This window comes from Hyperoodon ampullatus, assembly GCF_949752795.1.
Source record: "Hyperoodon ampullatus genome assembly, chromosome: 3".
In the NCBI taxonomy this organism is placed as follows: Eukaryota; Metazoa; Chordata; class Mammalia; order Artiodactyla; family Ziphiidae; genus Hyperoodon; species Hyperoodon ampullatus.
The window spans coordinates 83,502,121-83,512,001 of record NC_136916.1 but is presented as its reverse complement, the minus strand read 5'-3'; positions in this window follow the sequence as shown (position 1 = coordinate 83,512,001).

Genomic DNA, 9,881 nt, shown 5'->3' with positions numbered 1-9,881 from the left:
AATCCTCCAAGGACACGAACTTATTTCAACTCTTATTCCTCACTCCTTGACCCACAAGGGCCACTTATGTAAAACCCCCCACTCTGTGCCTCACAAACGTCATCATCAGCTGCTACTGTTGCTACGAAGTCATAAAGCAGAACTGTGCCAGGACGTCAGAGGTCAAGCATCTCTCCAGGAAAGGACTGCCTCAGAAAATCAACAGACACCACCCATCAGGCAACGCTTCACACCCTGATTCAGGAAGCACTATAGGTCCTGCCCATGGTAACCCACGAATCATGGGCCAGGATGCTCTCCTGGTTCCTACGTACGGATTACGAGGATACTAGAATGGAGACTGCCAGAACCCCAGACCCCAGAGGCTTTTCCCCATTCCTTCCTCAATGCCTACTCGGTTCACAGGTCTCTTCTCTAACACCACCAGTCACAATGCGTTGGATAATCTTATGGTTTTCTCCTCCACTGAGTGCTCCTCTAGGGCAGGGTCCCTTCATCTACTGCCGAATCCTTAATTAGGTCTCCCTAGCATAATGCCTGGCTCATGCCACCTACTCAAACGTCTGTTTGAGATCTTATGTCTATTTTATCCAAAAGCCAAGTGCCCTGACACAACCTACCTTACAGTATGTCAAATATCTTATCAACACTAAAAGGAGTACTAGAAGAACAACCATCACACTAAACGTGATTTAGGTCTTGGCTCTCCTAATTAGTTAATGTTACTCTATGCAAGTTCCTTCTCTATAGGCCTCAGTTTCCTCAGACCTATAAAATGAAAGGAAGTACCACATCTTTCCCCAAGTTCCTTTTCTCTGTGATCCTGTAAGACTCCTTAGGCTACATCTCTTGAAGAAAGAGATAATTTTCCAAGTAAATCTACTAGATTGTTCTATAAGGTTCATGTTGCAGAAGAGTTTTCAACTTAAGTCATCTGAATTGTCACTAGGAGAGACCCATCCTTCAGGGCATGGTTAGGGAAAGTTCCAACTGGAGAAATCTCGGCTGAAGCTATTTCCATAAAAGAGGCGATAGGGAACAACTCTACTTTTGTTGACAGGATGGCCCAGAGCGGGAACTTGTCTGGAAGTGGGGTGGGGTGAAGTATTCTGGGCCTTTTACTCTCAGGCCTACCAAGCCTTCTATCTAGCTAAGCTCTTCTAGCTCCACCCCAAGTGAAATTCACTGTCTGGTCATTTTTCTGATGTTAAACCATCAGAAGAGACATCCATTTACCAACGGAAGCATGAGAGACTCTCTGGGGAAATCAAAAACAGGGTAAATAATATCTCCTCTTACCACTTCTATTCAATATTATATTAAGAGTTCCTGGGTAGTATTTTAAGGCAAAAAAAAGAAAACGATACAAAATGTAAAACAAACAAGCAAAAATTCCTGTCTTTATCCACAGACAACTTGCATAAGTTATTTGCTAAAATTAAGAAAGAAAAAGAAAGAAACACGAGAAAAGCTACTAGAAGTAAAAATTACAGCAAAGTCATGGGACTCAAAGTTGATAACACAAAAATCAATTGTATTTTCATATACTAGCAATAAAAAAATGAAATTTAAAAATTATCATTTACCATAGCATCAGAAAGTGAAATACATGGGGGACTTCCCTGGTGGCACAATGGTTAAGACCCCGTGCTCCCCGCAATGCTCACTGCAGCACTATTTACAAATAGCCAGGTCATGGACGCAATCTAAATGCCCATCGACAGACGAATGGATAAAGAAGATGTGGTACATATATACAATGGAATATTACTCAGCCATAAAAAGGAACGAAACTGGATCATTTGTAGAGAGGTGGATGAATCTAGAGACTGTCATAAGAGTGAAGTAAGTCAGAAAGAGAAAAACAAACATCGTATATTAATGCATATATGTGGAACCTAGAAAAATGGTACAGACGAACCAGTCTGCAGGGCAGAAATAGAGATACACATGTAGAGAACAAACGCATGGACACCAAGGGGGGAAAGTGGCGGGGGGGTGGTGGTGGTGTGATGAATTGGGAGATTGGGACTGACATGTATACACTAATATGTACAAAGTGGATAACTAATAAGAACCTGCTGTATAAAAAATAAATAAAATAAAATTCAAAAGAAAAAAAGACCCCTTGCTCCCAATGCAGGGGGCCTGGGTTCGATCCCTGGTCTGGGAACTAGGTCCAACATGCATGCTGCAACTAAGAGTTTGCGTGCCATAACTAAGGAGCCGGTGACCTACAACTAAGGAGCCCATGAGCCGCAACTAAGGAGCCTGCCTGCTGCAACTAAGGAGGCCACGTGTTGCAACTAAGACCCCACACAACCAAATTAATAAATAAAGTGAAATACATGGGATACATCTAAAGATTACCTATAAGAAGTTTACACTAAACACTGCGTAACACTAAAGGGAAAAATTAAATAAGGCCTAAATAAATGGAGAGGTATATCATGTTCATGGGTAGGAAGACTCATGAATTACGAATATAGTTGGAGACGCTCAAAAAATAATAGGACAGACTCAGGTACCTACCCATCCAGATTTAAACGTTGTTAACTTTTGGTTGTATTTTCCCTAGAACTCTTTTTCTTTAAGAAATACAAACGCCCCCAAAGATTTAAAACCCATTTCCCTTTCTGCTCCTCCATCTTCAGACAGAATCACTACTTTGAATCTGGTGTTATCTTTTTTCAGCACGGTTTTATACTTTTTCTATACACGTTAAGTATCCATAAACAAGAAAATGTATTGTCCTGTTATATTAAAATGATAGGTAATTTTAATAACAAATTCATGGTCATGTTGTGAGGCTTCCATGAAATATATGAATCACAGTACAATCTGGTTAGCACAGCCTGGTAATCTGAGTTTGACTATTTTGGGAACTGGCAGGTTGGTGGTGACCCACACTTCAGAGCATGTGTTGGTAGGTAGAGAAGCCTTTGCATCTGAGGCTAGAAGACAAGTGAGGAGTTTGGGTTAGGTTTTCATGTCTTAGTTGCAGGGACTCTGAGAGAGAAAAACATCGGAACAACGGAGACATGGGTTGTCATCTGGTCCCTGCCCAGGCTGTGAAGAAGGAGCTTCTTTCATTGGAAACTTAGGGAGCTTTGGTGCCAAGCAACACTGAGGTGTGGTACAGGGTTTTGGAGAATGCTAATCCATCCCCCCCCCACCCGTCTTTACATGAAATCCAGCAACTCTCTGAAAACCCAGCAATGGCAGTAGCAAGAGTCCTTTTAGTAGCTGCAAGGACAGCAGACAACCACCAGAAGAAGCCTAAGCATCAGGGAAGAATGGACTGGCCCATAAGGGTGACTGTAACCAATGGCTACTTTATGAGTACAATTGAGGCTACCCGTGGGTACCCCAAGAGATACCTAGGAAAGAAGTAACTTTTCAAGAGAGGTTTAAAGGCCCTGATTGTGAGGAGAAGCAAGAATAGATGCAAAGTTTTCATTTATTTGCTCAATAAATATTGAGTGTGCACCAGTTTTGCGCAGGAACTGTTCGTTCCCAGAGATACAAGAGTGAAAAAATACAGCATATAATCTGTGCCCTCATGGAGCCCAGTAATAGGGGCTATGAAGAAAACAGAACAAGGTATGTGATAATGAGGTTCTGAGTGAGGGAACATTACATATGGTGACCCGGGAAGGCTTCCTCAATCTGAGCTAGGATAATATACGACAAGAAGAAATCAACCATGCCAAGTTATGGAAGACAAGTATTCCACTCGAGGGAACAGCAAATGCAGAAGCCCAGGGGATATAATAAAGTTGCTATGTTCAAGGAATAGAAAGAAGATTAGTGTGGTTGAGGGTACAAAGTGGTAAAGGGGTAACATACAAAACAGAGGGGCATGCAGGGTCTTGCAGAGGCAGTAAGATTTAGATTTTACTAAAATTGCAAGGGTTATTAATACTAACATGACCACATGTGTACTCACACATTGGAGAAGCCTAGAACGTATTACTTGTAGTATAAAGAAATATTTTTACATATAGGGAATTGCATCTCGAAGATAAAGGATTTTCTCTCATTACTACACAGCTGAAAGACGTCATAGAATTTGGGGGTTAGGATTATGAGGCTTAAGATTCAGAGAGTTTGGGGATAAATCTGAGCTTTACTCTTACTAACCATAGGAATTTTTAGGGCCTCAATTTTATCATCGAAAATTGAAGACCATAAACGCAATTCTTTTTTTTCTTTACCTCAGAGTTGTTGTGTGGAACAGTTAATCACATGTAAACACTCTGTAAACAGTTAATTCCCTTAAAAAGATATAAATTGTTATATCTCATGAACATATTTATAGGACAGAAGGTTTGGCATTGATTCTGATGCAATATATTACATGTTTCTGCTACAGTAACCACTTAGAGTCAATTTTTAGTATCCTTGTTAATTGAGAAAATTATTCAGGTAATGCAAACTTTGTTTTATTTCCCTCTGAAATAGATTATATTTTATAGGATACTGGCTTTATAATTATGTTTAGCCTGAGTTCTTATATAATTTGCAGGCCTCTGGAAATGAACATTCCCGAAACTGAACTCAGTATCCGTCCACCACAGTCTTACTCTCTCATATATTCTTCTGTTGGCATGAAACCGTGCACCCATCACCCCAAGGAGAAATACTTCAACTCCTTCCCCTTTATCCGTATGCCCAATCAATCGCCAAGACCTCTCACTTGTAACTTAGACATGTCACCTATATTTAGACCCTTCCCTCCCATTTCCATAGACTTATCTTCCTTGGGAACCTCATCGTCCAGATAGAGGAGTAACAGTTGTTATCATTTTTTTCTTTTTTTTAACACCTTTATTGGAGTATAATTGCTTTACAGTGTTGTGTTAGTTTCTGCTGTGTAACAAAGTGAATCAGCTATGTGCCAGGCACTGTTCTAAGTCCTCTACAAGCTTCAGATTGCCCCATGAAGAAGGTACTACTGTTATCTGCAATTTATAAATGGGGAAACCTAGGTGTGGAGTATTGAAGCATCTTTTCCAAGGTCATGAAGCTGCTAAATGGCAGAGTCAAGATTAGAACCCCAGTGAGTCTGAATCTAGGGGCTAAGCACTTAAGAACTCCTCTGTGCTGGGCAACATGTCACCGTGTTCTCACTCCAGACTTCCCCCACATTACTGCCATAAAATCTTCCTCCAAAACAAATCTGATCTTGTCATTTCTCTCCTTTTAATAACATCCTGTTAGCTCATCACTGCCTTCAGGAGAAAGTAACATGAAAAATAAGGTTCTTTACCACTCAGCCCAAATTACCTTTCCCACCTTATGGTCTGACCCTATAATCAATCTACCATCCTGTAGTCCTGGCACCCTGAGATGTTCACAGCATCATTTCCAGGTCTCCCTGTCTCTGCAAAAGCTATTTTCCTACTGGAAAAGACACTCCTCCATTTCTCTGCACGTAGCAGTCTGACTTCAACAAGAAGATCATATGGCATTGGCACTGAATCTCAGTTTCATCATTATAAAATGGGCGTCATAATTACACTCTTCCTCAACTCACAAGGGAACTATAAGGACAAAATGATATAGTATGTAAAAACTTTGTAAGAGTAAACTACGTGATTGGGTATAAGCAAACCTATTCAACTGTAAGGTTTTACAGTTTTTCCCATCCCCTCTAACCAGCCTTGGAAGGAGAAAGAATTCTTAACTTTCCTTTTCTTGGAGTGACTGGGCCAAAATGGGAAGTAAAAAGGAGGTACTCAACTGGTCTAAATGTCATAGCTCTGAGGGGTTGTACTGAAAAAAGGTGGGATTACTGTGAACCACTATTTGTGTGTGCAGATGGATAACAGTAAGATAGAGGAGGAGGAAAGATGAATTTACGATGGTTTCAATGGGTTTTACATACTCCCCCTTTCATGTTTTCTGAAGAAAGATTCAAATAGTTCTTTAAATGGTTTTGGGATTCTCCACTGAGGTTTCTCTGAAAGCAAAGCTGTCAATATAGGATCATTGTGCACACGGGATTTACACAGCTTCCCCTCGTGGTTACCAGTTCCCCTTTGATTCTACCATGAAGACAAATGCTCTCTTTTCTGTGCTACCACTGAAATTTGTTCTGGTATAACTTGCTGTACCATAATGACCCGTTAACATGACTGTCACACACAAATACACACACACACGCGATGTCAATCATGGGTGTCTCAATGACTAGGATCACATACTATTCATCTCTGTATTCATGGTTCCTAGCCCTGGTTGCCTGAAGAGATGGAAATCTCAAAACAAGAAAAGGGTACAATTCAGTTTTTCTAATTCTAAATCCTTTTATTAAAAATTTCCATAGAGAGGTCTTTTCATACTCTTGTAGTTCTTTTTTTTTTTTTTAGTTCTAACATTTCTCAGAAGCAGTGCTTTACAAATAAAAGAGAAGCACATGATTTAACCAGGAGACGAGAGGTCTGAGATCTAGAACCCCATCTGCCATCAATCAGCAAGGTGACCGAGACAGGTCAGTTCATGCTCCTGACCTTCAATCCCTCACTAGCAATTGAGGAATCTGGACTCGATAGTCTTCACGGATGTTTAAGCTCTAGAATTCAATGATCCCTTAATAATACTTGGCTCCACGTGCCTCTGGGGGTGGGGGCATAAAAGAAACAGGAATTCCCAGGAGTGAGCGGTTTCCACTTTGGCTTTCTGTTTTCCTTGGATCACTACTGTCCCTTCACCCTCTCGCCACGGGAAAGCTCTGTTCTTCATACCTGATCAGGTGTCTCAGAAACAGACAAAGGCCAGAGAGGATGGAAAATGATTCGCAAAGAAGCCAAAAGGGGAATTCTGTAACTGTTTATTTTTCCATTGCGTTTTAATTTAAAACCACTTACAAGTGACAACTCCCAACCCGAGGCAGGTGCCGTGGGGTAGCTCATTACACCCTCGGGACTCCGTGTAAATCTTTTTTTCTGAGAACAGCTATTGTCTTCCAAGGAAAAGCTTTTAGCATAATGTCAAGCTGAATAGAACACTGCTTTCCTAAGAATATTTTTAAGAAAAAGAACAAGAGAAAGGTATTCTTTCACAACTGCAAACACAGCCTCTTGCTTCCTCCACCTCAGGCCCCCTGGAAAGAACAGCATGTGAGCCATAGGAGGCTGAGGCAGTGCCATGAGATCACCTCACCTCCTGAGACACAGGAAGGTTACACTCTGCTCCTTCAGGTTACAATAAATGCAGGGTGGAGGTGTCTCTGAGGGCAAAAACAGCAGACCCAGCCCCCTTCCATCCACCTTTGTTGTTTCTTGGCTTCTCACCAGTCAGTGAGTCGGTCAGCCACTCTTCACCTGGAGAATGAGAGTTTCTAACAAGAGAATGACATTTGCCGTCAGAAAATTCCCACAAATTAGCTCCCCTCTCAGGTCGTTCTTGAGGGTGGTCAAGACAATACTGCTACAGGGTCTGTATGGATAGATATCCAAAGGGGAAAAGAATGAGCAAAAAATGCTCCTGAGAAAAAAATGAAGCATCCATCACAGAGATGTAGTTCCCCAGACTAAAAAGGAACTCAACTTTCCCTGGACTGAAATGGTTACTGAAAATGTGAAGGACCTCGCTGGTGGTCCAGGGGTTAAGACTCCATGCTTCCATTGCAGGGGGCACAGGTTTGGTCCCTGTTCGGGGAACTAGAATCCTGCATGCCCCAGAGCGTGGCCAAAAAAACAAACCAAAATTTTTAAAAGATTAAAAAAAAAAAACAGAAAATGTGAGGTGATGGGGGAAATGGGGAGAAAATAGAAAATTTAACAAAATGATGATGGTCTTTAATAAGCTGTGTGTTTGCATTGTGTGCATTTCTGGGGAATTTCCCAGTGAGAGCAGACCCTAAGGGGGGGGGACATTCTGGAACTGTGGGGTGGAGACCTGGGGTCTCCTCCTTGAGTAATCACTTACCATGGGGCCTCAGGCTGGTTATTCACACTTAGTGAAGCTTACCTTGGCCACGTGCAAACTGGAGATAATGACAAGTACATGGAGGCCCATGACAGCAAAGGCAGCACTTGTGCCAAAAGCAGGAAGCAGGCCTGAGTTGGAGAATGGCTGAGCCTTGGTAAAGGTAGAACTACTCTCCCTTCTAGGGTTTTCATCCACCTCCACTAGGGTTTAAGGAAACAATGCTCCCCACTCCAAGGCTTTTTTTTCTTTCTCAATTGTTCTCTAGTTCTGCGTAAATTCAGTATCTTTTCTCAGTTCAAATCCAAAAAGCACACACGTGCATACACACACACACAAACATACACCATTCCTGAAGAGTACACAAACTAAAGAAAATATGACTTCTCAACTCTTTACTTGGAAGTTGCATATTCAAAGGCTCTGCTAATCAAAGTACTTCTTGACATACAACGTGTGAAAGGATTTAACTAGGCTAAGTGCAATTATGCCAGAACACCATTAACCAATGGAGAGTAGTCTAGTAGTAGCACGAGAATCCACATCCTGGATGGATCTTGCCTACCAAACCTACCCCCAGACCTGCTCATCCGTTGCCTTCTATTCCAACCTGTTGGAGCCTGTATCCCATCTTCCTGGATTCTATTCACTCCTCACTTACTCTCTGCTCTGCAAACTTCAAAAGTCCAGGGTTCCTTTGACCTCTGGAATCCTACCGGTTAAGAAGGACCTGGACTTTCTAATTCCTCAACGCCTCATCCACTGAGAGTCTCTGAGGCTAGGATGAGCCGTTTATCCTTTGGTAACAGCTCCCTTTTATCATGTTTCTTCCATTATGCCATCAATGACGATCTCTCAGAGAAATTCCCTTTTCACTGTCCCACTGAAAAGGGCAGAAAGTGACTCTGCTCTTGGTGACCTGCCAGCATTTTGGCACTGAGGGCTCAGATCTCCAAGTGGAAAGTGTGCCTTCTCTCTTGGGACCATTGTGAGAAGGTACCCGCCCTCAATTCTCGGGAGAACAATAAAGCATATGCCAGGCAAATCTGGGTACTACTGAACCGGAAATATATTTATCAAGAAGGTAAGGCTAAATGTTTCCAGGAAAGTATCTTTTTTTAAAAATGCTTTTGAAAAATAAATCAAACCAAATCAATCCTTCCAGGAGACTCTCTGGAGCCCAGACCCTAGGAAGGACTAAAAGTAATCAATAAACTGTTCTGAACAATCCCCTGGTCAGACTTTAGGCCAGACCACTAGGGAATCAGTCTCCAGCAGGGGCTTTCTCCCAGGGCCCCGTAGCCATGCTCTTATCTCCTGGGGTTCCAAAATAAAACTGAAGTGATAATCCTGCACAGTGGAAAGAAAGTCCTTCAGTGAACAAAACCTCCTTATGAGGGGTGACTGGCAGCCACTGAGTCGGAAACTAGCCAAATCACGGCTAAATACAACTGCAAACTGAAGCTGGCCTGGTCCCTAGGAGGGAGGAAGTGGGTAAGACAATTGAAGTTCACCTGCAGGGAAGCTTGGAGGCAGGAGAGTCTTGAGCTGCTGACTCATTTGCTATTTTCTTGTCCTAAAACAATGCATCATATTTTGCGGTTCGAAGAAACTTAAGTGGTTTCATTTCTGATTTATAGGCATGTATAATTGCATTTTGGAGGGTAGGTGATGTTCATGTTGTGTGTTTTTTTTATGTTTATTTATTTATTTATCTATCTATCTATCTATCTATTTATTTATTTATTTAAAAGAAACACAGCAATGGCCTGGGTTCAGGTATGTATTGAAACCTGCTAAACAAATTTTTGATTCTGCAGCCCGTCTGGGACTATGTTCCCAGCACTGAGGGCCAAGATATGCAATCTCAGCTCTGTGCTGGGATCTGAGAGGTCTGGAGGTTCTGAACCTTCCCTCCCTCTTTCCTTCCTGCCACAGTGTCTGAA